This window comes from Ricinus communis, chromosome 9 (assembly GCF_019578655.1).
Source record: "Ricinus communis isolate WT05 ecotype wild-type chromosome 9, ASM1957865v1, whole genome shotgun sequence".
NCBI lineage: Eukaryota > Viridiplantae > Streptophyta > Magnoliopsida > Malpighiales > Euphorbiaceae > Ricinus > Ricinus communis.
Genome location: NC_063264.1, coordinates 20642878 through 20670803, shown reverse-complemented (window position 1 = coordinate 20670803; position 27926 = coordinate 20642878). Strand labels below are relative to the sequence as shown.

The 27926-nt window shown below is 36.2% G+C and overlaps 1 non-coding gene across 1 annotated transcript; it reads left to right on the top strand.

Annotated features, from left to right (window-relative positions):
* The first annotated feature begins 5424 nt into the window (after positions 1-5424).
* LOC112534753 lies at positions 5425-5531 on the top strand. The gene has a single exon (XR_003079014.2). It is a non-coding gene; the product is annotated as a small nucleolar RNA R71 (small nucleolar RNA).
* The last annotated feature ends 22395 nt before the right edge of the window (positions 5532-27926 follow it).

The following is a 27926-nucleotide window of genomic DNA, read 5'->3' as shown; positions in this document are numbered from 1 at the left end:
TATTGGCTGTGTCTTTTCTACCAGAAAAGCTGAATGCTAAAAATCGTTGCATATAAACCCATTCAGGTTTATTAAGATACCCACCTTTGGAGTTGCTAGGATCGTAATGCATTGGGTCAGAAGACATGGTCTTCCAAAGTTTTGACTGATCAAAATTATCGACAAAATCTATGGCAGAGCTCTTGTATTGACTGGTTAGAGAGAATGCAGTGTCAATAAATCCTAGGGCCAAATTGAATTCAGTAATGGATTGTTTAAATTCTTTGCCTAGGAGTCTATATCGCACAACCCCAGGAGTATCAAATGTGAAATTCTCTGGTGTCTCGAACTGAAAGGTTGTGTAAAATTCTCTAATCAATTCAACAAATGTGGGGTATCTAATACCACTAAGGCTTTCCACCACATACTAGCTATCAATGTATCAAAATCCTGTTTTATATCCAGTGTCTCAAGAGAATGGGTGTCGACATACTTACCTGGGTAAATCACTCGCGTTCGTACATCGGCGTACCTGTCCTTTCTCGCTTTAGTAGTGAATTTTAAAAATCCAGTCAGTTCGTCTTCCGATGGTGGTAGGACAGCTTTCCCTTTCCCTAGGCGAGTTCGCCTAAATGAGATTTTTCTGCTGTTCCGAGCGGCTGCCGTTGTTTTTTCTGGACGAACTCTCGTGCCGGCAGTGGGTGGGATTGTGGTTTCGCCAATGTCGGGCGAGACTGTAGCGTTAGGCTCTCGAGGTGTCATCTCCGTAGGTGGATCTGCGTTGTTAGGATTTGGTTGAGGAACGGCGGTCGCGTCTAAAGGCTGGTCTGCTTCGCTATGTTTTGTTTGAGGAGCTGCAGTCGTGTCGCCGGAATTCGCTTTACTTCGCCGGTGAGTGGAGGTTCTCTTTCGGGCGGTGGTCTTAAGGCGTACCATGATCGGTTTGTGAGTAGTCATTTTTGCTGCACGAAAGAAGAAAAGAAAATAAAGGGAAGCAATACAACTTGTTGGGGACTCTTCGCACTGTTTCTTTCTTTTTCTTCGGTATTTTTTTTTTCTTTTTTTTTGCAGTTTTGCAAAACAAAACAGAAGACAGCTTGGAACAAGGTGTGGTCACGCTTTGTAAGCAGCGAGCTTCTGTATTTTTTTTTTGGTGCAGTTTTGCAAAACAAAACAGAAGACAACTTGGAACAAGGCGTGGTCACGCTTTGTAAGAAGCGAGCTTCTGTATTTTTTTTTGGTGCAGTTTTGCAAAACAAAACAGAAGACAGCTTGGAACAAGGTGTGGTCACGCTTTGTAAGAAGCGAGCTTCAGATTTTTTTTGGTGCGTTTTTTTTTGGTGCGTTTTGCAAAACAAAACAGAAGCCATTGGAACAAGGCGTGGTCACGCCTTGTAGAAGCGAAGCTTCCGTAATATATATATATATATATATTTTTTTTTAAAGAAATTAAAAACTAAAATCTAAAAAAAAAATAAACTAAGTGAGAGAAAAGAAAATAATAATAATAATAATAATAATAAAAATAAAGTAAGTATTTGGGTTGCCTCCCAATAGCGCAATTGTTTAACGTTTTTTTGCTTGACGGAGTGATGGAACGTCTTAGTCGTTTGGGTAAGTGGGGTAATCCAGGGGAAAATTATCGAGACATGGAACAATTTCGCCATCTTGGAATATTTTCAATCTATGACCATTTACTTTGAAAATTTTGTTCAAATCCAAGCTTCTAATTTCCACTGCACCATAGGGAAACACATTAATAACAACAAATGGACCGAGCCATCGAGAACGAAACTTACCAGGCATAAGCTTTAATCGAGAATTATATAACAATACTTTTTGACCAATCTTAAATTGTTTCCTTATAAGAGTATTGCCGTGGAGTAATTTTGACTTCTCTTTGTAAATTCTCGAATTCTCATATGCATCTAATCGCAACTCCTCTAATTCTTGCAATTGTAGTAGCCTTGACATTCCTGCTTTATCCATGTTCATGTTGCATTGCCGAACTGCCCAATAGGCCTTATGCTCAATTTCTACCGGTAAGTGACATGCTTTTCCGAAGACTAACCGATAAGGGGACATTCCTATGGGAGTTTTATAAGCTGTGCGGTATGCCCAAAGAGCATAATCTAAACGAGGGCTCCAATTCTTTCTTCCTGGATTCACCGTTTTTTCCAAGATGGATTTGACTTCTCTATTGGAAACTTCAGCTTGTCCATTGGTTTGAGGATGATATACGGTGTCTGTCCTATGATTTACTCCATACTTCTTCATCAAAGATGTAACCGATCTATTGCAAAAATGAGTTCCCTGGTCACTGACGATAGCTCTCGGAATTCCAAACCTGTTAAAGATGTTAGCCTTGATAAAACCTACAACAGTTTGAGAATCATCAGTTCTGGTGGCTTTAGCTTCCACCCATTTTGATACATAATCTACCGCCAAAAGTATATATGAAAAACCACAAGAAGAGGGTAGAGGACCCATAAAATCGATCCCCCACACATCAAATATTTCACAGATGAGAATCGGAACTTGAGGCATTTCATTCTTTCGAGTTAGTGCTCCTACTTTTTGACATTTCTCACAACTTTTGCAAAATTGATGTGCATCTTTAAACAAAGTTTCCCAATATAAACCACAATCTAAGATTTTTCTCGCAGTCCGTCTAGGTCCAAAGTGTCCGCCACATGCATAATCATGGTTAAAGGTTAAAATAGATTGGAATTCATTTTCAGGCACACATCTCCTAATCACTTGATCGGAATAAAATTTCCATAAGAAGGGTTTATCCCAAACATAATACTTAGATTCACTCTTTATCTTTGCCTTCCTAGACTTACTAAAATTTCTTGTGACTAAGTAATTTACCATGTCTGCGTACCAAGGAATCATACCTTTGAGTTGGAACAAATGTTCATCAGGAAAATTGTCATTGAAGGGTAGGTCATCTTCTTCCCTTATCAACCTACTCAAATGGTCTGCAACAGAATTTTCCACTCCTTTTCTATCTTTGATGTTTAAGTGAAATTCTTGAAGAAGCAAAATCCATCGAATTAGCCTTGGTTTTGATTTTTTCTTTGCTAAAAGATACTTCAAAGCTGGAGCATTACAGAGACCAAAAGGCATTCACCTATAAGCATAGGTTCCGAAAGGACAAGTGAATGTTGTTTTTTCTTGATCTTCCTGTGCGATAAGAATTTGATAGAATCCTGAAAAACCATCAAGAAAACAGAAGAAAGATTTTCCCGCTAATCGTTCTAACATTTGATCAATGAAAGGTAGGGGAAAATGATCTTTTCTAGTTACTTGATTAAGCTTCTTGAAAGCTATACACATTCTCCAACCATTTTGCACACGCATTGGTACAAGTTCATTGTCTGAATTCCTTACCACAGTCATTCCAGTTTTCTTAGGGACAACATGAATTGGACTTACCCATCTACTATCTGAGATTGGGTAGATTATACCTGCATCTAATAGCTTGAGTATCTCTTTCATGACAACTTCTTTCATGGCTGGGTTTAGTCTCCTTTGTGGTTCCCTTGATGGTTTAGCATCATCTTCTAGCAAAATCCTGTGCATGCAAATTGATGGACTAATGCCTTTTATGTCAGCCAACGTCCAACCGATTGCAACCTTGTATTCCTTCAAAACTTCAATTAATCTTCTTTTCTATTTCATTATTAGTTCTTTTGAGATGATAACAGGCAATGTTTCCTTGTCGCCTAAATACACGTATTTTAAGTGATCCGGCAAGGTTTCAGCTCTAATTTTGGTGTACCAATCTCATAATCATTTTCTTCAAAGTTGGGGTTTTCATCTAATCCCTGTTCATGACCAACACTTTCTTCTGCAAAAACTTCCTGCACAATTGGGTCAATTAAATCAATATGGCAAAGAGAATGTACGTCATTAGGGTATTTAATTGCATCAAAAATATTAAATTTTACAATCTCTCCATCAAACTCTACGGAGAGAGTACCCTCATCTACATTAATCTTTGTCTTGGCAGTTTTCATGAATGGTCGTCCTAACAAAATCGAAGCTGATTTTGATGAAGAATTACCATCCATTTCCAAAATATAGAAGTCGACAGGAAATATGAGCTTATTAACCTGCACCAAAACATCTTCAACAACTCCAAGGGGATGAATGAAAGAACGATCAGCTAATTGAATCACTACACCAGTTTTTTGCAAGTCATTTAGTTTTAAATCTTGATAAATAGAAAATGGCATGACATTAATGGAAGCTCCCAAATCTAACATGGCACGCTCAATTTTCGTATTACTAATTACACAAGGTAAGGAAAACATACCTGGATCTTTGCATTTCTCTGGTATATTCTTTTGCAATATTGCCGACACGTTCCTACTTACCACTACTTTCTCCTTTTCCTTCATTCTTCTTTTGTTCGTGCATAATTCCTTCAAGAACTTTGCATATTTAGGAATGTTTGATAGCATCCAATAATGGGATATTTATCTCCACCTTTCTAAATGTGTCCAAGATCTCCTTTTCTTGCTCATCTTCTTTTGGTTTTGCTAATATGCTAGGAAAAGGAGGCAATGGAGTGTGAGATGAAAGAGATAGGGGAGGATCAAATTTTACCCTACGTGATGCCTTAGAGGAAACTTCTTCTTCATTTTCCTTGCTTAGTTCACTTTCTTTAGGTGGAATCGAGCCTGAAGGAATCTCTTTTCCACTTCTTAGAGAAATTGCACTAACGTTCTCCTTTGGATTTATTTCTGGTTGCGAAGGTAGTTTTCCAGAATTTTGGGCTTCCAATTTACTAACTGACGTAGCCAATTGAGTTATTTGATTGCCTAAATTCTGAATCTTGACCTTGTTTCCTGTTGAAATTGAAGATTATTGTTAGCAAGATTTTTAACAATATCTTCCAAAGACATACCTGAATTTGGTTGAACGGGTTGTCTATTGAAATTCTATGGAGGATACTTCTATTGTCCTCCTTGGTTCCCATAGCTCAAATTCGGGTGATCTCTCCATCCAGGATTGTAATGATTGGAAAAGGGGTCATACTTCCTTTGAGGTTGACCAGCAAATCCGCCTAGAGCATTAGCTTCTTGCATGGAGTCTTGTTGCAATGTTGGACACATATCAGTGGGATGTCTTTGCAGTGAACATATTCCACAGACTTTTGCCATTTGCAATTGCTCTACAGCCATTTGACGAACCAAAGCAGTTAAATCAGAAATTTGATTTTCAAGATTTTTAGTACTTACCTCATTAACTCGCCTTGTAGCTCCATCAGCCCTTGTACCAAATTGCTGAGAATTTTCGGCCATGTTTGAAATTAATTGCTTGGCTTCTTCAGGCATTTTATCTACCAAAGCTCCACCACTTACTGCATCAATCATGCTCCTATCCATTGGCAATAATCCTTCATAGAAATATTGGATTAGGAGTTGCGGAGAGATTTGATGATGTGGGCATTTAGCACATAGTTGCTTAAACCTTTCCCAATATTCATACAATGTTTCTCCAGTGAACTGTGTTATGCCACAAATTTCTTTTCTGATGTTGACAGCTCTTGTTGCAGGGAAAAACTTGTCTAGGAACAATCTTTTCATCTCGTTCCATGTTGTTATTGAACCGGAAGGTAGATAATAGAGCCAATCCTTTGCTTTATCCTTCAAAGAAAAGGGGAAAGCTCTAAGATTTATTTGCTCTTCGGTCACACCATGTGGTTTCATTCCGGAGCATACAATATGGAATTCTTTCAAGTGTTTATGAGGATCTTCACCTGCACATCCACGAAAAGAAGGGAGTAAGTGAATTAAACCAGATTTTAATTCAAATTCAACTGCAATATTAGGAAATGTAATGCATAAAGGTTGTTGATTTAAATCCGGTGCAGCTAGCTCTTTGAGAGTTCTGTTCACCATGTTTTCTGTAACTTCTTGAAAGATAGACGTGTCACCAATAGCCAAATCTATCTCCAACTCCTCTATGAGACAACTTTTTCTTTGCTTAGTCTCCTTTCTTAATCGACGCGCTGTCTTCTCAATTTCAGGATTAAACTGTAAATCAATATCTTGAGAAGAACGAGTCATAAACAAATAATTTAAACAATGACAAACTAAAATAGGTTCCCCGGCAACGGCGCCAAATTTGGTCAGGTTGTCGAAGCCCTTCAAAATAAATTACTGATTTTCTTAAACTAATTTATAAAAAAAGTGAAACCAGGTCGAATCCCAAGAGAACCAATGTGAATAGCTTCTCAAAGTAAAATAAAAGAGGAGTTTTTGAATGTTTGATTCAAAATTATAAATAAGCAGAAAATAATGAAGGCTGAATATTAAAGTAAATAAAAATCAATCTTAACAAATTTCCAATTCAAGAGTGCTAATTCCATCCAATTGTAATCATGATCATAGGCTAAAATATCAATTCTTCTATTCAAGTACTTAGTCTACTTATTTGAAAAAGCCACAACAAGTGTAATTCTCCTAATATAACTGACTCGAACCCAACATCCAAATCAAAACTTACCATTAGTCAACTGGGCACGATAGCGTTCCATATCAACTTAATGATAGCATTAAGAATAATGAGAATGACTAAACCAACATTAATTTAATTGAGATAACTCCAATTGAAATAACTTTGTTTCTTTATTTCCCTAGAGCCTATCATGCAAGCTATGTAATTCGAATAAGCCGTAATCACACACACATGAGCCAGCTCCTTGCTACTTGTGTCAATCGTTCATGACAATTACGGATCACAAACTCAAAGTTTAGCAATAGAAAAATCAATATCAAAGTTGAGTCATCAGTTCAATCAATATCAATAATTCATAAATAATATAAGAACAAGAAATAAAGAATACTTGAATTAAAGAAGAATTCTGTTAAGCACAAAGCCTCACAAAATCACAATTGGAATTTATTCACTCTTGAATTAGAAACTAAAAACTTAGCCACTCATGGTGGGGTAAGAATTCACAAGAATTGTAGAGAGTAGAAGAAGAATAAGAATATCCATATCAGGTACTTCCAGCCGTCCTTATATAGGAAGTAAAACCCTAAACCCTAATAGAATCCTTATAAAAAAGAAATAAGCTTCCTATTTAATCTTATCCCTACAAGAAAGGATAAGATTAAAAGTGATATAAATAAATTAAAACCCTAAATACATGGAAGAAAGTTCTATTAATCCAACACTTCCAAAAATAGAGGAGATTAACTAGGGATAGGTCCACCACAATGAAAACTCTGAAAATTTCAAAGCTCTCCTTAGCATCTTTTAGCAGCTCATGGGGTGCAAGGCGTGGTCACGCCTTGTTGACAGTAGTCTTCTACACAGATTTCTGCGGAGCTTATGGGCTGTAAGGCGTGGTCACGCCTTGTCGTGATGATCTTAAATGCGATTTCGCACTTCCTCCAAAAGACTTGGTTTCTGATAAATGATGACTTAAAACATGTCTTTAGGCTGGATTTTGCTCCATCCTTGATATTTCATCACCTAAGTCAGAATAAACATAATTTCCATAATTAAGTACATTATTCAACCAAATCGCAAGGAAATTAAACACAATAAATATAACTATTTGTGACTTATCACATGGATGAAACTTGGAATTGACTATAGGATGTCCATTGAAAAATGGTACAATCAACAAGAGGTGCTTCAATGTTGGTCCACCATTTCATATCCTTTGGGCACCAAGATTACTCGCAAAAATCCACTGAACTCCCTTTAGTGCCTAACCTTGAATGGAAGCAAAAGAAAGGGAGACCAATTTTTGCCAGCAAATGTGGTCAAACTAGGTATAATGCTAGGACATACCGTATATCTTAATTTATTTTCTATTTGTTTGAGTATTGCTATATTATTTTATATATCTTACTTTGTCTTGCTAAGCTAATTTTATAGTTGTATCACTAAATATTTAAGCCATATTATTGTCATAATCAATTATCAGGTTATATTTCTATGATGAAACAAAAGAAAGGCGAAGGAAATAGCACTAGTAAATAAGAGTTTCATACCGTGATTGCAGTTGATAAATATACAAATCGTAATGGCAATGTTTAGTACGTAAAGAAGAGAACATTTATAAATCAACTAACTCATACAACATTGAATTAGAGTTTTGCAAATCATATTATTGTGGGTCGTCACACAACTAACTTGAAAGAGTTTGTAAATGTGGTTGTTAGTAAAGAATTAAAATGAAGCAGACTTTAGGAAATAAGGTGTGAGCTAAAGGCATATTACAGATATCATGATCTACCAATATCACGAGTTATTTCAGTGATATTACCTAGACATACTTCAAAAGAAGTTGGAGTTGTGATGGAACAACTAAGGAATGAGATTAATGTAATGAATTATTGATTAGAACAATATCACAAGGAGCATGATCCATTCAGGATGGAACTTCCAAATAGCATTCCAAAACCTTTAAATGAAGAGGGTGTTCTAAATTATAGTGATAGTGATGACAATGACTTTGTCAAATATCTTCCTTCATATTTACCCAAATGTTATTAAATGATATTTTATTTAATATTCTAACATGTTAATAATTTTATTAGTAGGTACCATGACGAATGTGTACACTCCTGGTGATATATTTAGAGCAACTAGATGTCGTGGGCCACTAGATGATGATTTTTCATATCCAATAGATCCGAATAAGCATAATAGCGAGGAGGTACAAAATCAACTAATGAATGAGTAGGAATTTCGATTACGTTAATCCAAATTCTACATGAAGAAGGATTAGTACTTCAAATAGGATTACTGCGTGCGACTGCAATTAATATGAGTCGATCTATCTATGAATTTCGCACTGCTTTATATCACATCAGAGAAGATAATAATCGAATCAAAATTCATCTTAATAGAGAGTATTTTTGTCAGCAAGTAAATGAGGCTAATGAAGATGGGGATCACCAAGAAGCTAGAATATTTAGAGCTTTATAAAATTCACGTGATTGTCTTTTTGACATTGATTTCTCTAATAGCGATTAATTACATATGTTTATCATCAGACAAAAGATGTTTATAATGCAACCAAACTCTAAAACATTTATTACAACCACATTGTCATGAGAATACATTTTTATTATAAACCGAAATGGCATAATCAAAATAGGAGGTCATACCTCTTCATTAGAATTTAATAGTCTGATGCATAACTGTTGCAACGCATGATATTATTAGCCTCATTCTCACTCAAGTTTCTGCCGATCACCATTTCTTGTTCTTTTGCCAATTGTAACATGTAATATCTTGATCTTCGAAGAAACATTCGATTATTCTCTTCTTGGATCCGTTTCACTGCGATCTCATAATCTGCCATATTTCTTCAACAAAGCAGTAATGAACGACATTTCACAACTGGAGCTCCCAATGAATGCAAAAATAAAATCAAATTCTCTGCTTCATCTACTCTAAAGTTCCATTCACAATGCAAACCAACATAATACTCTTTCGGATCTGTATATTTTTTTAAATGATATTGATCATCAAAATTTTGGTAGAACCGAAACACTTTCGGTGCTTCTATAACCTGAAGAAAAGTAATACTCACATTCAATATTTATATAGGATTTAGCTGCAATATGGTTTTATATTATAGAAAAGGAATCCATAAGGACATTAATACAATCATGAATGTAATATGAACTTCTTTAAATTATTATGGAAAAGGAATCCATAAGGGCTATAATATAGTCATGAATGTCATGTGAACTTCTATAAGTATATTATAGAAAAGAAATCCATAAGAACAATAATGTGTTGTATGAAATAAATCTATTACAACAATGGGCGTGGGAGAGATTTCTATTCATATCGCCGACATTGCATCACCTATAATTGCATCATGACGCTCTCCTCAGATGAAGGTATCTAATTAATTTTAATAATTATTTAATTGTCTACCTAGTTATTTATATGCATATTTGATAATTTTACCTACATAAAAAAATCTACAGAGTAGCCACACATGAGATTCGTGGGATCCGATTTAGGTTTGATGCATCTTGTGGAGATGAGGTGTATTCAAACTTATACTTTTACATTCCTAGAATATTTAAGTATATTTATGTTGTGTATCTGATTACAACATTATATCTTTTCTTAATAGATTACATGGGAGCCATACACACATGAGGTTATGCGGGGCCTTTCAGCTGACTGCTTATATGGTCCTAATATATAATAAGCTGTAGTACTGCTAATATGTATTCATATTGTCGAATGGCACCAAGCTGATAGAGTTTTAAGGCAATTTGGCTTAAAACAACCAATCCCTTATCCGCCATAATAAATTGAGACATTACTGTAACACCCCCGTTACATGCTAACCAACAGACACTTGCCAGGTGGCATACAAGCATTGTAGACTATATACTACACGTAGATAGGTCAATATATAGATTATTAAGAATCAAAACACAAGGTTATTAACATATAAACATATGATTATACTTAAACATCATTTACAAGTATTCAAAACATTGTTTTATGCCTTACAAAGCACACTTCCATATACATAACTACATACAAAATGCATCATGAGGAGACTCCGCAAAACTGGCCTAACTTAACAGAACTACTAAATGCTAGACTTCGGATACAACCAACTGATGCACTACTATCTACAAACCTGAAAAAGAATTTGGAGAGGGGTGAGCCTCCAACTCAGTAATAAATAATTAATATAATCTATATCACATACATTTAATACAATTTTCACTCAATCATATAACTTACCATGATTCATAATTTACACATAAGTTCATACCATTCAACTCAATTCATTACAACCATCATAAGAAAATACAATTCAGCAATTATGGTTAGTTCTCACGGCTCGTGGATCCCCTTTAATGTGCTGCTCCGCCGCATATCACACACGTAAGTTGCTCCGCCTCATCCTCACATTACACACTTTTATAGCCTCTCTAGGCATTAGCATCCCAAGACTTTATATATATATATATATATATTTTTTTTTCTTTTCATAGGGATTCCACCATTCACATGCGCATACGCACTTAACATCACAATTCACTCATTTCACTTATATCACATTCAAACAATAACAATTATTCCACTGAAACACCAATCATTTCCATCACATTCATTCAAACATAACACAATATTAAGCAAACACAATGATTCGCGGAACATTTGATTAAATATATGAATATAGCCTTAACATACACTTAATAAGATTTTCACTAAATCACATAACTTACCATGATTCATAATTTACGTATAAGTTCATACCATTTAACTCAATTCATTATAACCATCATAAGTAAATACAATTCAGCAATTATGGTTAGTTCTTACGGCTCGTGGATCCCCTTTAATGTGCTGCTCCGCCTCATCCTCACATTACACACTTTTATAGCCTCTCTAGGCTTTAGCTTCCCAAGGATTTATATATATATATATATATATATATATATATATTTTTTTTTTTTTCCATAAGGGAATCCACCATTCACATGCGCATATGCACTTAACATCATAATTCAATCATTTCACTTATATCATATTCAAGCAATAACAATTGTTCCATTCAACACCAATCATTTCCATCTCATTCATTTAAACATAACACAATATTAAGCAAACACAACCATTCGCGAAACATTTGATTAAATATATGAATATAGCAAATATTAACTATTTACTTACTCAAAATACACTTATTCCTTCACCATATAAGGACCTCATTTCTCCACAATTTTCTTTCCAGACCTTTGAGTTCCTGTTAGCACATTCATCAATTCATATTTCATGCATATTCCAAATATTCATGTAAATACTAGCTCTAATGCATTACAAGACCATCCCCTTTCTAATTCATAGGTCTAACTCTTCCTTTAAGATTCTCAATTACTGTTTTAATATCATATAAATATATTCCATCTAGCTATATACCAATTTAACTCAAATTAATATCAAATAAATAGCATAAGATTAATCTCCAACATCTCTGTTTTCTGGATAGAATTTATTACCAAAGTATATTTATTTCTGGGTAAAATTGGCTTAATATAAAATCTCGTATTAAATGTAAATATACCTTTATGTGTCTAGTTTCATCTCTAAGAAGAATTACTCAATTCTGACTTCTATATATTTAATTATTCCTAAATTACTAAGCAAGGGTCATACAGCTCGCTATACCCAAGCAGCAGTCTGTTTGCTCAATTTAAGAAATCAAAACGGCAAAACTATGAAATAACAAAACTACAAAGTTATATAGGACTCTTCAAAATTTCCATAGACACCAATTAAGCTTAATTTTAATTTAGTTAACTCAAGTTATGCCCAAAATACAGAACATCAAAGTTGCTGAAATTTTGACAGTTTTCTGTCTTGACATATTTAAACTTAAATCAAGCTTAATCTCTATGCAATGATTCAATACTCTACTAACTCATGATAATCAGAACTTTAATTAATTAATGAAAGCATCAATTGAAGTTTTTCTAATTTATAATCAAGAACCCTAATGAAAAATTAATAATACTCAAGTAACAACTCACTAATTTCAGCTTTTGGGTTGCTAATATGCTTAAATCCTTTAGCTTTAGCTTGGCTCCTTCAATAGTTGGTAAAACCCTATCTTAATTTTAGATTTTTCTGAGTATTTCACTTCTCTTTCTTTTTCTAAATTTTGGATTTTTGGAGAGGTACGAATTTTAGAGAAATGAAGAGGTAAAATAAGCTTGCTCATAGTTCTAATTTTCAAGATTAATCTCTTAATTGATAGCTCCTAATTCTTAATGCCACCACCTACTAAAATTAGCCTTATCATCCCAAGTTTAATTCTTACTAACCATATATAGGTACTAACTTTCAATTGTCTCATTTAAGTCCAATCTATTTACCTAACCTTCAACTATTGGTTCAATTAAGTCTTAAGGCTTAATACACATAACCTAAGTATTTAATAAACTTATCTAAATTAATAATCTAATATCATCTTTTTTATTCTTTACTTATAATTAATATATATCTATTCTCATAAAATAAAAATATTATTAATATACCATCAATACCCAATAATTAAATGTAAATACACATAACATGTATGATGAGAAAATACAAGCGTTACAATTACACTCTGTCGTGTTACATAATAATATCCATGTCAACTGGGTAAAGCGACATTCTAGATGGATCGAAATATAGAATAATAGAGCTCATTAGATAGTTAATGATACACTATTAGATGGACCACTCCATTACCATTCAGAATACATGGAGTGGTATCGACATACCACACGTAGGTGGATCTTATACCGAGGTGCTGTAATCGGAGTATCGGTTAGTTAACCTCACTTTCATTTTATAATTGTATGCATATATCTGCAATCCTATTATTTATTATTCTTTTCATAACTTTTATCTAGGTTGTTGCACTTGAGCATATTGGGATGATAAACTCCATCGAAACCACACATCGACCTACTAAGAGTTCTTAGGGGGCAGTAAGAGGATAGACATACTGTCACTATACCTCCCCGCATCCTGCACCTACTCCCAAGCCATTGCACGAAGATGTGTAGGGTCCCAATACAAAAGTTCTCTAACCGGCAAGATGTCGATGTAACAAGCATAGAGAAGTACCCATCCCACTTGTTGTGGCATGTGCTATAATAACCATAATTTTCTTTTAATAATAATAATATTAGTAATAGTTAATAAATGAGTTTTTTATTTAAATTTATTTTACTTTATTTTTATTTGATTTAATTGGAAATATTTAAATAGAATTTTAATGCTAGACAACATAAGGGAGTTATTTGAAAAATGGATTATATTTTCAGTCATTCAATTTTTCCACAATATGAATGTATAAATTAATTTTTATATTTGAAAGTTATGAAAGAATTAGTAAAGAATATTTTATAAAAGAATTATTAGGGAAATGACATTTTAACTAATAGTGTTAATCTTAATTGGAAAATATTTATCAAATTGATTAATTAAATTAATTATGTGTTAGGGTTAAATTAAAAATTTATTTTGGAATAAGGATTTAAAATATAATTTTATTAATATGGGGTTTTAATGAAATTTTGTATGTTGGTATTTTTATAATTAAATATGTCGGTAAGGGTATTTTGATAATTTTATATTTAAAAGTAAGGGTAAATAAGTAATTACATATTTTCAATAATTCTAATTTGGCCCAAATTAAATAGTTAGGGGCTTAATTGAAAAGCTAGAGAAAAGTTTAAGGATTAATCATAAATTTTACAGGGTGAAATTGTTGTAATTTAAGAAGTTGAGGGACTAAATGGTAAAGAAAAGAAGTTTAGAGACCAAAAGTCGATATGGAGGGGAAAAGGAAAGAAAAGAAAGAAGGAAGAATGGAAGGAGGAAGAAGGGAAATCGGGGAAGGAGGAGAAGAAGAATGAGAAGGAGGATCGGCGTCCATGGCTGGCCGTCTAGGGCGGCGGAGCTGGCCGACAAAGCGGCTAGCATTGGTGAGGAAGGCAGTAACAAATGGTGGCGGCATCGGCAACAAAAAAAAAGAGAGAGAGAGGGGTCAGTTGTCAACGCCGTGCGTGGCGTTTCCGGCGGCCGAGTCAGGTAGCGATCGATTCCTCTCGGCTTGAGCTTCATTTTGGCGGTGGTGGTGTCGCAAATGATGGCTGGAGTTGGAAGTTCACGGTGGAGAGAGAAAATGGGGGTAGCCGGAGTTTTTAGCTTTTTCGGCGAGTTTCGGTGAGGAATGGCTGATCAGAGGACATATCTGGACTCTCCTCAGCTCAAGCTTTCTAATGGCACCGGTTTCGTGGCGATCAGACTCTGTTTGAAAATCGACGGCCGAGATCATCCATAAATATTTTGGATGATCAGGAGTCAAATCGGAAGATCGGAAGCTGGGATCATCATTAGCGCATTGTCTCCAGTCCGTAGGCACGTTCAGATCGTCGATCGGACTCCGACGGCTGGAGGCGAGTCAACCGAGTGATCAAGCATCTCGGTAATTCTCTAGTCGATGATTTTTTAGAATTCATTGATAAAACTTATCTGTTTATTTAATTGTGTTGAGCATTAGAAATATATATTGTGAGGTTTGATTGTCAGAATAAATAATTGTCGGACCATATGTCAATAGTCGTGTTGGTGTTGTGTTGCGGGAGTAGGAAAAATTAATGCAGTTTTAGTAGCTCGAATCTCATTAATTTATCAATGTATATTTGAAGTGTTTTTTGGCAGCTCCTGGACTCGTTATATAGGGGGTAAATGGCCGTAATTTAGGGGAGGTTCTGCCGGATTTTCGGTAGAATTTACCCGAGTCGAAAATTGTTCCCATGATTAGATATTTTACTTTTGAGGCATCGGAGCAGAGCTAGGAGGTCGTCAGAACTGTGAGTTAAAGTCATATATCTGCTTACATGTGTCATGCTAAGATTTTACGTAATAGCTTGATGCAGTTCCACCATTGACATTGACGGAGGCTCAAGAGGAAGACATGTTGAGCGTTCGCCCAAATGGATCTATCACGAGGGCTCGAGCCAAAGCTATTGCTCAAGCCACTTCGAGCATTGTCGCTAAGGCCTTTGCAAGGAATGGAGTGTCCTCAATTTCCATACCTACCTTCAAGATTTTATCATTGTCTACTTGGCGTGAAGAGGCTTCCTAAAACTTAAACTTTCATCTTTGGGTTTATATTGCTATTTGTTTTTATTTTTATTTGCTTGTATTTATTTACCTTGTTTCCCTTTATTAGAAATCTAGGTTTAGGGTTCCCATATATATATGGGATTTAGTTTTGTTGGAAGACACGTTGAATTTGAAAACAAGGGATTTGAGAGAGCTTTGGACTCCTCCCTTGTCTTCAACGCCGCCTCCCTATATTCCTCATTTGTGCCGATCCTAATGCTAAACAATATCACTCCTTTAATCTTCATTCTTGTTTGGAATTTATGTCCATCATCATTAAATGCTTTTGTCCCATTTTCCATTACAAAGTGATTGATCTTTAAATTGCCGAATTAAAAAAAAGTGGGGATCGGGCTTCATTTCCCAATTGAATTGATTAAGTGGTTGGTACCCCATTATCAAATTAGTGGAATTTTATCACCTTCTTTCGACGTCATCTTTGGTACTTCTTCTTCCTATTTATGAAAGTCCACTATCCATCTACAAATTAAGTGGGATTATGTCTACTTCTTCTACGGCATCATTCATCATTTCCGAATTGTGAGTTAGTGGGGCTGTCCCCATTTTCATTCTTAATTTAGTGGAAGCCGTGGACCTCACATCTACAACGTCATTTGGTTTTCTTTGTCCTTATTTGTGTTTGATATTCATAACAAAAATTAAGGAATTGAGCTGCCTCCTTTCCAAGGCCGAGAACGTGACCTCCTTTCCCACTTATCAAGGCTGCCTTAGGCGTTAACAAGGGAAGCTTCGGCACACGTCCTATCTAGATCCGATTCAAGCAAGCCTTTCAAGGGGCTAATGCATCAATTTGGTATCAGCTTCCAGGGGTACGACGTGTTGTTCATCATTCTCTTGTTTCAATTTCTCCCATTATATTTCTAACCCTCACATGTGTTTCCATTTCTTTATTTTTTCATAGCTGTCCCGTCTTCCCAACCGCAACTAAAATAAAAAAAAAAGCCCTTAAGTTTGGACATAGTTCACACCCAAAATGTTATATTTTGTGGTCGCCCTATTTCCTTGTATGCAATAGTACTATCTTGCTTTATCATATTATCTAGCATATTGACCTTGTGATTATTTTGCTGCATAATATATCTTGCATGAATATAAGTTCGCGATTATTGTAACAAGCCTACAATCATCTTCTAAAATTTGAGCAAGGTTGCATTCCACGAATACACTAAAATTTGTGATATTACCTTGTTCTCTTGTTTGTTACCATCATAACTGCCGTTAAAAATTTGAGCAAGGTTGCATTCCACGAATACACTAAAATTTGTGTTGTTACCTTGTTCTCTTGTTTGTTACCATCACTAGTGCAATTAAAAATTTGAGCAAGGTTACATTCCACGAATACACTAAAATTTGTGTTGTTACCTTGTTTCCTTACTTCTCACCATCACTAGTGCAGTCGAAATTCAAAAAAAAAAAAAAACGATCAGAAAGATCGAAGACATTGGCAGGTTACATTCCACGAATACACTAAAATTTGTGTTGTTACCTTGTTTCCTTACTTCTCACCATCACTAGTGCAGTCGAAATTCAAAAAAAAAAAAAAACGATCAGAAAGATCGAAGACATTGGCATACATCCATTTCATGCAACACAATCAATCGATGACTTTATTGTGTATTGATTATTTGCTTTGATTTAATCATCATGGAACAATATTGCATGCTTGATTTGGCTTGAATAGGTTATTGCATACAAGTTCACTTCTTTCCTTCACCTCCCTCACGGATTACTTCACGTAGTTACTGGGAGATTTTGTTCCTTTGAGTGTGTTGGACTGCATTTTGTACTTCTTGTAGTTACTGCTATTTTTGTTATTATTAACCTCTTGCTATGTCTATGCATGAGGAGGAACTTGATGTGCAAGCGGCTGAATTGTTGGCGATGAAGGAACGCCTTGACAAGTCCGAGGTTGAGCACATTGTTCTGGCGGAATGGTTGGCTACTACAGAGCACCAACTAGCTCACTTAACAGGGCTTATGGAGGCTCAACATGGGCCTATTGGGGCACCCCCTTCCTTAGTTCCGGACACTCCATTAGCCGCTAGTGTCGGACAATAAGTTCTTCAACACTCTCGGCATGATAGGAGCAAAGGACTAGCGTCATTATCACACCAACAACATGTTCACCATAAGCAATCCAACAGACTGCAGTCGGTCATTGAGAGGCCTACTATCAATGACATTGATGATCGGTGGCAACCAAGATCAAACTCTAGAGACCTCGATGACAATGGTCATTACTCAGACCATGCGAACACCCCAAGAGACGACCACCAATCACTTGAGCTACACAGGTATGATCACTCTAACCCTAATACTCATTACTATGGACGTCACTCCGTTCGCACCAACAATGCAAGACCTACCTACCACATGGCCTGATAGACGCCATACGTAGCTTACTCCCCAAGCTCCTTTTAGACCCTATTCTCCATTTACTTTCGGTGAATATGATGAGGAATATATGCACTTAGCTGGCGAGGTAAACCCAGGTAATTACCACCCCCTACTGGCTGAACCTATCGAGAACCAAGTTCATCCGGAGGGGTGGATTCCTCCTTACATCCCTACACATTTGTTTCATGATAATGTTAAAGCTAATGCCTATGATGAATATAAGAATGTTCAGCCTAGGCATAGGAGAGGCCACAATGGAGTTCGTGGGAATGCATATAACCATCACGGTGACTGCGGCTTTGAGGAGAGACACCAAGTTCAACCCAATCATAACTCTAGACGCGATATCAAGGTAAAGATTGAAAACTTTATTAGTGAATATGATATGGCTATCTTTTTAGATTAGTTGTAGGCAACGGAACATGCACTTCAGCATTGCCACTATTCCGAAGAGGAAAAGGAAGAAATTGCCACTTTGCACTTCTAAGAAGCGGCAAGATCATGGTTGCATAGAGATGTGGCCAATAAAGCTCGCATGGGACATGAGCCTATTCGACAATGGCACCAACTTGTCTTCGTCATGACTCAAAAGTATGTGCCTCCGAAATATAAAAATGAGATGAGATTGAAGATAGCCTTAGCTCGACAAGGAATTCAAACACCTCTTGAGTTCTTTGCACAACTAGATGACCTGTATTTTAAGGCTGGCATGAGTGTCACTCTGGCCACCGTTTGAACCAAATTTCTCCATGGTCTTCATGTTGATTTGAGGGAAGAAATCGATGTGCTGCCCATCAAGGACTTAACTGCACTAACACACGCCGCTCAAAAGGTCCACTTTAAACTTGTGCGCAAGAAGGTCTATCCTTGGCTCTCGGCTTCTCCAGTAAAAGGGTCCACTTCTTCTACGACATCATTCATCATTTCTGAATTGTGAGTTAGTGGGGCTGTCTCCATTTTCATTCTTAATTTAGTGGAAGTCGTGGACCTCACATCTGCAACGTCATTTGGTTTTCTTTGTCCTTATTTGTGTTTGATATTCATAACAAAAATTGAGGAATTGAGCTGCCTTCTTTCCAAGGCCAAGAATGTGACCTCCTTTCCCACTTATCAAGGCTACCTTAGGCGTTAACAAGGGAAGCTTTGGCACACGTCCTATCTAGATTCGATTCAAGCAAGCCTTTCAAGGGGCTAACGCATTATAGCCTCAATTAAATGATTAATATTATAATTATTTATTATTTACTGTTTATATATGTTTCATTTCTGCATTATGGCTATTATGATTGTATGTTGACTCGGAATGAGATGGCAGTAGAAGATGCTACCTGATGGTTTGTATCAGGACCTCGTGCGCACCGGTATGAATTTTGAGTCAGGTAATAGAAGAATGGTTTAGGATTTTCCCTGGTCAAATTTAACTCTTTGGGCTGAGTAGAGTGAGTTGCCGGAGTAAAGGTCCCTGGTCGAGCATTGCTCTCTAGGCGCCGGCTTAGTTGGAAAGTTAAGTGACCAGACTGGATTTAAGGACCCTGGTCGAGCTTCGCTCTCTGGGCGCCAATCCTGTTGGAAACAAGAGAGCCGAAAGGCTAAGACTGTTTAGCAATGATGATTAGGGTTCTACTGAAGTACTCCATCCTGTAGTATGTAAAATTTATTTTTATTTAAGCATGGCATATGACACATATTTTTGCATGACTTAATATTTATTTTAAGTTAAATAAATATATTATTGAAGTGTTTGTAATTGCTTTTAGATATATGATTTTAACTCACTCCCGAGACTGACAGTCTCAATTTAACTGTTTTTCAAGTGTAGTTAGTTTTTCTGTAGTGCTTTTCATCTAGCAGTCTGATTCCTTCATCTTCGGGTTAATGTAATTGATATTTTATTGGTATGTTGACTTTTATAATTCTAGAATATCCGCAATAGGAATTTCAGATTTATCCTTTTGTAATTTCATGTAAATTCCGATCTTGCTTATTCATGTTGGCAGTCCACATTCTAAATATGTAGAACCTGATGGTTAAGGTTAATTGTGCTTCAGTGCTATTGGATTGAGATTTGATTAAGTTAGTAATGACCAGGCTTACTACGGGATTCGGTGGCCTTACGCCTACCCATTCTCTAGTGCCGGTCACGGGCCCACAGATCGAGTCGTGACATGTGCTATAGTGCTAGAACCAGTCTTATATCATAATCAACAATTTTATAAAGTATCAACTTTATAGACAACTCCTTCTGCAACAACTACATCTTCAAAGATTCTTATTTAACCTCAGCCCAACCCGTTTGTTGATCCATCAAGCTTTGTGGCAGGTCTTTCTGCACCATAGTTCTGAGTCCCTTTTTATCATCAAGTCCATTCACAAATTGGCTAGACCTACTTTCATGCTTTTTGGGTCTTCTCCTACAACATTTTTTATGGCATAATCATAACATTTTGACGGCATAATCATAACATTTTGACGGCATAATCATAACATTTTGACTTGCAACTAACATAGATACTATTAGATATGAAGTTGCCATTATTTTTTTATTCTCCATTTTAGTCCTTCGTTCTGACAGCTTTTCATAATTTTTCTCAATCAAGTACAATGCCAGCATATACATACGCTATTCCAAGTGATGCCAAAGATGCCGACACTGATGCAGATGGACGCAACATTGTCGATGATATTGATCTTATTCATGATGGTCTTCAACCAATTAAATCGCGTGATCCTTCTTTAATTGAAATGGATACTACAAGTAGGAATGCTCGGAGAGCCAAGGGACTAAGATCAAATGTCCGCAAAAGAAATTGTGGTACATAAATACTGTTATTATATATGTACTTAACCATTTCGTGTAATAATTAAATGTAATTTAATCAGTTATTTGTGGGATACGAAATGGTTATCCTAATTTGTGTAATAATTAATTTTAATTTAATAGTTATCTTATAGTATTTAACCATGTCATGTGATAATCTATTTTAAATATATTATAATAACTTATATCTTCCTTATGGACAATAATTTTAATTTAATCATGTATTACAATATATTTTTTATAAATAAAATTATTATTATAATAATTATTATTACGTGTCCGCAAGTGGAATTGATAGACATTTTTGTCCACAAATTCAATTGAATTGTTAAGAGTTTTTTTTATTATTTGAAACATGTTTGCCACTCTAATTAGGGGACATGTTTTTTTTTAATTATTTGAAATCTATCTGCCACTTCAATTGGTTGACAGTTTTTTTATTATTTGAAACCTGTCGACCAATTGAAATCGTGGACAGGTCTTTAATTTTCATTTTTTGTCTACCATTTGGATCGGTGGACTGCCTTGTGCGCTAGTCCAACTAAAGAATAGTGATGTCTGCCATTCTCAAATATGGAAAGTGTCCACATATGCCAATTTCTACTATAAATTGAGAATTACTTCTCAAACTATCCTAAAAATAAAATTTTCTTCACATTTACCTTAAATTGGAAATTTTTTTTAAATACCCTAATTAAAGAAAAGGCCCCAAATTTGCAATCTCTAATGCATGAGCCATGGACTCAGAACCATCATTATATATGGGACATTGAGAGATGCTCACCATGTGGTGACGAGTAAGCTCCCCTCTAGTTAGAATCTTGCCATGCGAACAAAGCCAGAGGAAATACCTAACCTGTTCTGCCCTTCCCAACTTTAGATGGCCTTCCATTTATTCTCTTTTGGGTTCAATGAGCTTTATTAACTCTATTGTAAGCACGCTTAACTGTAAACAAACCACTAGGGGAGCCAATCTAAAAAGGGTTATCTTGCCTATCTTTTGCATATAGGGGCTTAATGGATGCAATATGAGCAATGACACCACAACTTAACATTTTTCATGGAAACAATCCCATCTGCACTAACCACTATTGTCAACATAATCAATGATATTAAGATCATAGAATCCGGAAGAGGCATATTCACCAAATCAATTGAAGCTTTATCTAGCCCTGTCCATTTGTTAATCCAAAATTGTGTAGTTAGCCCATTACCAAGGGACCATCCTATGTCATTTCTAACAAATTACAAGCAGACAACATTACCGCCATAACATCGAGCAGGATTGATATTTAGATTTGCCATCAAACATACAATCCCTAGGGTAGTTACCATGAAGCACTTGACACCGAACTCACTTAAGTTCGTATGGCTGTGTTAAATTTGGATTGCAGGTAAAAGCCTAACCTACCACGGTATTTAGGTTGACAAACTACTGCCTAAATAATCTGCATTGCATAGGATGGAATAGACATCACTGAAGATTTGATTAGAGTTTCTTGTCCCGCCAAAGAAAGTTTATTAGCTCCCAACCTCCGATACAATTATGCATTTTATTGACAACACTTTCATAAAACTTTTTTCCACCTCTACTATGGACAATTGGAATGCCTAGATACCTACCAAAATTCGAAACTTGAGTATAACCTTGAACCCGATTAATTATAAAGATGTCCCTAGGGTTTGTATTAGGGGAGAAGAAAATAAAAGTCTTTTCCTTGCTTATAAGTTGCCCTAATGATAAACAAAAAGACGTAAGAACCTAGTCCATAACATTAGCTTGCTTAACAATGGCTTGCCCAAATTGCATAAGATCATCATCAAAGAAGATATGAGAGAAACTAGGAGTATACCGAGACAACTTAAGCGACTTCCATTCCCCCGCCATAACCTTCAAGTTAATAAATTAGGCTAATCTCTCTATACATATTACAAAAATATATGGAGACATAGGATCACCTTGACAGATACCCCGAGAAGGCTTGATGGGTTCGAAAAATCACCATTCCAAGAGACTTGCATAGAAATTGAAGTAATGCGTTTCATGATAAGATGCACAAAGGATCGAGGAAGGCCCAAATCCAGAATTGTATCCATAATGAAATTCCAACTTAGATGATCGTAGACTTCAACTAAATCAACTTTGATAACCATGTCCCTAATCCTCCCTTTCTTTTTCCTCATAGAATGAATCATCTCTTGCACAAGAACAATATTATCAGAAATTTGGCGTCCTTTGACAAAACTGGTTTGTATAGGACCCACCACCTTTGACATGATGCTCTTTAACTAGTTAGTAATGATCTTAGAGATAATATTATATGGAACAATGCATAAACTAATAGGCCTAAAGTGATTCTAACATTCGGGATGAGTCACTTTAGGATTTAGCACAATATTAGTTCTGTTCAATTTATTATCCAAAACACCGTCATTGAAAAACTCTTCTACCATTTGTCAAATACTAGGCCCTAAGATAGACCAATGATTTTGATAGAAGAATGTCAGATAACCATCCAACCCCGGGGACTTAAAAGGGTTCATCTCAAATGGGGCAACTCTATTTTCAAATTGACACATGATCTCCTTCTCAAGGTTCCTCAGACTAGTAGTACTATACTGTTCCAAAGCTCTTTGAACCCATTTGATTCTAGCTAACAATCTCCTCTTATTATTAAAGATATTACCAAACACTTTAGAATTCAACTAAGCCATATGAGAAGTGAAAGAGGACAGGTTGTCAACAAAAGAGCTTGAATTGCACCAATTAGAATTAACAAATTCAAGCCAAGCAGGATGGGTAATCCAAGATGATACAAAATTACTTAGTGGAGAAAAATGGGTCTATGATCTGAACTAACATGAGCAAGATGATGCGCAATAAAATCAGGAAAAGCATCATATTAATGCTTATTACAAATATACCGATCAAGTCTCTCAAGGACAAGACCTCTTCCCTAAGTAAACTTAAGACCAAAAAAGCCCATATCCTATAATTCATTATGATCCATCCAAGCTTAAACTTTGTACAACCACTAACACGCTTAATAGAGCCACCCAATTTCTCTCCATGGTTTAAAATGGCATTAAAGTCTCCAATGATAAGCTAAGGGTAAGAATAGTTATTGCAATTTGATTGAGATGGGACTATAAGATATATTTTCTAATGTGATTTGGAGAAGCATAAACAACTATGGTATTAACCAACCAATCGTTGACCCCTCCAGCAAACAAATGCATATATTACTTATTACTAAACAAGACCTAAATTGAAAAAATATCCCTCCAAAGAACCCAAATTCCTCTAGAAAAGCCATCAGCTTCCACCCAAAATGAATTATGGAACTTAAGCTTTTTTTATCAAAAATGTGCTTTCAATCCACTAATTCACAGCTCTACCAAGATAACTATACTAGGATATGAATCCTTTAAAAAGAATCAATTATTTTTTGAAAAATGGTGCTAGTTGCACCTTGACAATTCCAAGTGTAAACTGACAAAAAAAAAACAAATAAGAGAAAGGACAACATAATAAGATAAGATCCAGAATCCTCTCCACTTCCTCCTCAACTTCATCATCAACTAAATCTCCTAAAATGTCTTCTATTTTAAGAGCCTCGGTCCGAACATGAAGAGCAATATCAGTTAGCCTTTTACCCGAGACTTTATTAATGTAGCCCTTAGTCTTTAATTTGCTTTTCAAGTAAATAGAAGGGCAGACATCATGCGGCCTTCCTCCCCCATGGAGCCTGGTTTTGATAAAGGATTGTAGCCGACTTGAACTAGGAGCATATGAGTTCTCCTTGTCCAAGGAGCAGACAGCCATATGTTTAGCAACATTAAAAGTGGTATAGCAAACAAATGTTTCAGAAGTAGGTAAGATATCAACTTGTTGCAACATTGACGATGCATGGGATTGCATCATTTTTATATGGATGGCCTCGACTTCACCAATATGAGCTCGTTTTCCATTAGTTGATGGGGAACTATTAAATTCACTCTTTCCTTTAGGCTTGGAATTCCTTTGCTTTTTAGCCCCAACATTAACTTGTTTGGAAACTTCCTTGAATATAAAACATTGGCCCACTTCTGCACTATGATCCAACTGTTGATCCCCACTAAACTTTCTAAGACCATTGTCCAAGACATACAAGTCAACTACTTCCTCATCTAAATCAATAAGAACACCAAATTTGGACTTTCTTCTATTGTTCCCTGAATCAAAGATTTGATTACCTATAATATTGGTGCCTGCCTTTTTGAAACCTCTCGTAACTTTCATTGTCGCGTGTAGCTAAAGTCCAAGGCACCGGTTATCCACATCTCTACGTCTATCCCAGCTTTAGAAGTTTCAATTCCATCACCTTCTCTTCTCTTTCCCGATACTTCATTACTTGTAGAGGCACCTGTTTCCTTCTGATTCTTACCACCAGGTCCTTCCTTGTACAGCTCACTACCATGCCCATACTTTCCACAAGAGTAACATATTATTGGTAAACTCTCATATTCCACATTTTGCATCCTCCCATTAACTTTGATACAAGAGACTTGTTAAACACTGTAATTCAATGTTTATTGTAAGGGTAGTATAGTCTTTTCCATTCTCTTAGTGTTAGAGTATAAATAGCCCTCTTTGTTTTGTTTTAGGGTTAAGCTTTATTTGTACATACATTACTTTTTTCCTTCAATTGTAACATGGTATCAGAGCTGCTGGGTCTTGAAAAATAAATTGTTCTTCCTCTTGGGTCTTTGGTCCTCGCTTCTTCGAGTCTGCGGTGCGCCTTCGCCGCTAGATCTGCTGGTTCTTGCTGCGTGCGTTTGCTATTCTTTGCTACGTGCGTCTGCTATTCTTTGATGCGTGCATCGACTGCTGGGTCTGCTGAAAACACGTCGACTATCGCGCGTCATTGCGCGCTCTGTTGTTCGATCACAGCGCTCGTTGTTTGATCACAGCGCCCACGCTTGTGCATCTGCTGCATCGACTGTGTTATTCTTCTTCTTGCTGTGTGCGTCACGCTGCATTTGCCGTGTCGCTCGTTGTTCGATGCAGCGGTAAACTGTTGTCCAGCGCTCGCCGCCGAAACTTCACGTGCGTTGTTTTGTCGCCTTGATCGACTGTAGCATCACGAAAACATGTCGACTGTGCTCTTCGACATTGACGGAAACAACAGTAAAAGGTTGGATTTATTTTGCTTAGTGATAGGCATTTTAATGTTAATAAATGGCTATGGAACATAAATAAATGTTATGAGCAATCTGTAAAAGAGGTTTTGTAAGGTTGTTAGTTGTCCATCTTATCGGTTTGTAAAGCAGATTTATTGATATTTTTGGAGTAATTGATTGTTGTTGATTTCTGTTGAATTTTCCTATTCCATTATGGCTGAAGCTAGAGATATTCGCTTCAAGCAGTTAGTGTTTAATTGGATGGTAAAAATGCATATTGGAGTTATGTAATGAAAAAATTCCTGAAAGGAAAACAAAAGTGGGGATATGTTTCGGGTGCTTCTGTTAAGCCTCAAGATGGCCCGAACCATGTGGCATTATTAGATAAATGTGAGTTAGATAACTCAAAAATCATTACTTGGATCAACAACTCTGTTAAGCATTCGATAGGTACCCGGTTAGCAAAGTATGAGACAGCTAAAGAGGTTTGGGATCATCTAGCTAGATTATACACACAGTCTAATTTTGCAAAACAGTACCAGTTGGAATCTGATATTCATGCTCTTCAATAAAAAAATGAGTATTCAGAAATTTTATGATGCTATGACAGATTTGTGGGATCAATTAACTCTCACAGAACCTGCTGAACTACGAGCCTTTGGGGCTTATATTGCACGAAGAGAGGAGCACAGGTTGGTATAGTTTTTAATGGGTCGTGATGAGTTTAAGGGATTTCGTGGGTCTATTTTGCATCATCAACCACTGCCTTTTGTTGACTCTATGGTTAGTAAGCTTTTAACTGAAGAAATTCGTCTTAAGTCTTCTTGTGTAAAAGAGGTTTCTTCAGCTCCCACTCCATCTGTCTTTGCCATGCCTCCTTGATCAAATTTTAAGTCTCAGTTCAGACCATATGGATCTGTTGCTCGTGATGAATGCAGATTCTGTAAGCAAAAAGGTCATTGGAAATCTCAGTGTCCGAAATTGGGCAGAGGAAAGCAGCATCAGCAGCAGCAATCTTATCAGTAGTCTTATCGACTACCGACTCTTCACAATGGACCTTCTCTTCTACCTTGTCCTCACAATGCACTGTCAACATCCTCCTCCTTAGATCCATCTATAATTGAGCAGTTTCAGCAGTTCCTTGCATCTCAGCCTCATGCCATGTCAGCTTCCTCTCAAATAGGTTTGTCATCTAGTCTCTCAGGTATATCCCCTTCCTCCTGGATTCTAGATTATGGTGCTTCAAATCATATGTCACCTAATTTGTCATCTTTTACTTATTTAACTCCTAAAGTTTCAATTCTTGTTATGAGTGCTAGTGGTACACCTATGCCATTGCAAGGTGTTGGTTCAATTATTACGCCTTCTCTGTCTTTATCTAATGTCTATCACATTCCTAGTCTTGCTTTGAATCTTGCCTCTGTTGGTTAAATATGTGATACTGGATGCTCAGTTTCTTTTTCTTCTTCTGCTTGTTCTGTTCATGATCCAAATTCTCAGAAGGTGATTGGGATCAGCCATAGAGAATGAGGACCTTATGTATTGGATCAGCTTAAAACTCCTCATACTATGATAGTTGTTCCTGGTGTGAATTTCTCATCCTTTCGTTTGAGTTCCTCTTCGTCTGCGTTTTATTTGTGGCATTCTCGCCTTGGTCATGTCTCTGTGTCTCGTTTGCAATTTCTAGTCTCTATAGGAGCTTTAGGAAATTTTAAAACTCATGATATTTCTGATTGTAGTGGCTGTAAACTAGCAAAGCTTACTACATTGTCTTTTCCTAAAAGTACTACTATATCTGCTGCTTCTTTTAATCTATTCATTCTAATGTATAGGGATCCTCTCCTGTCTCTACAAAAGG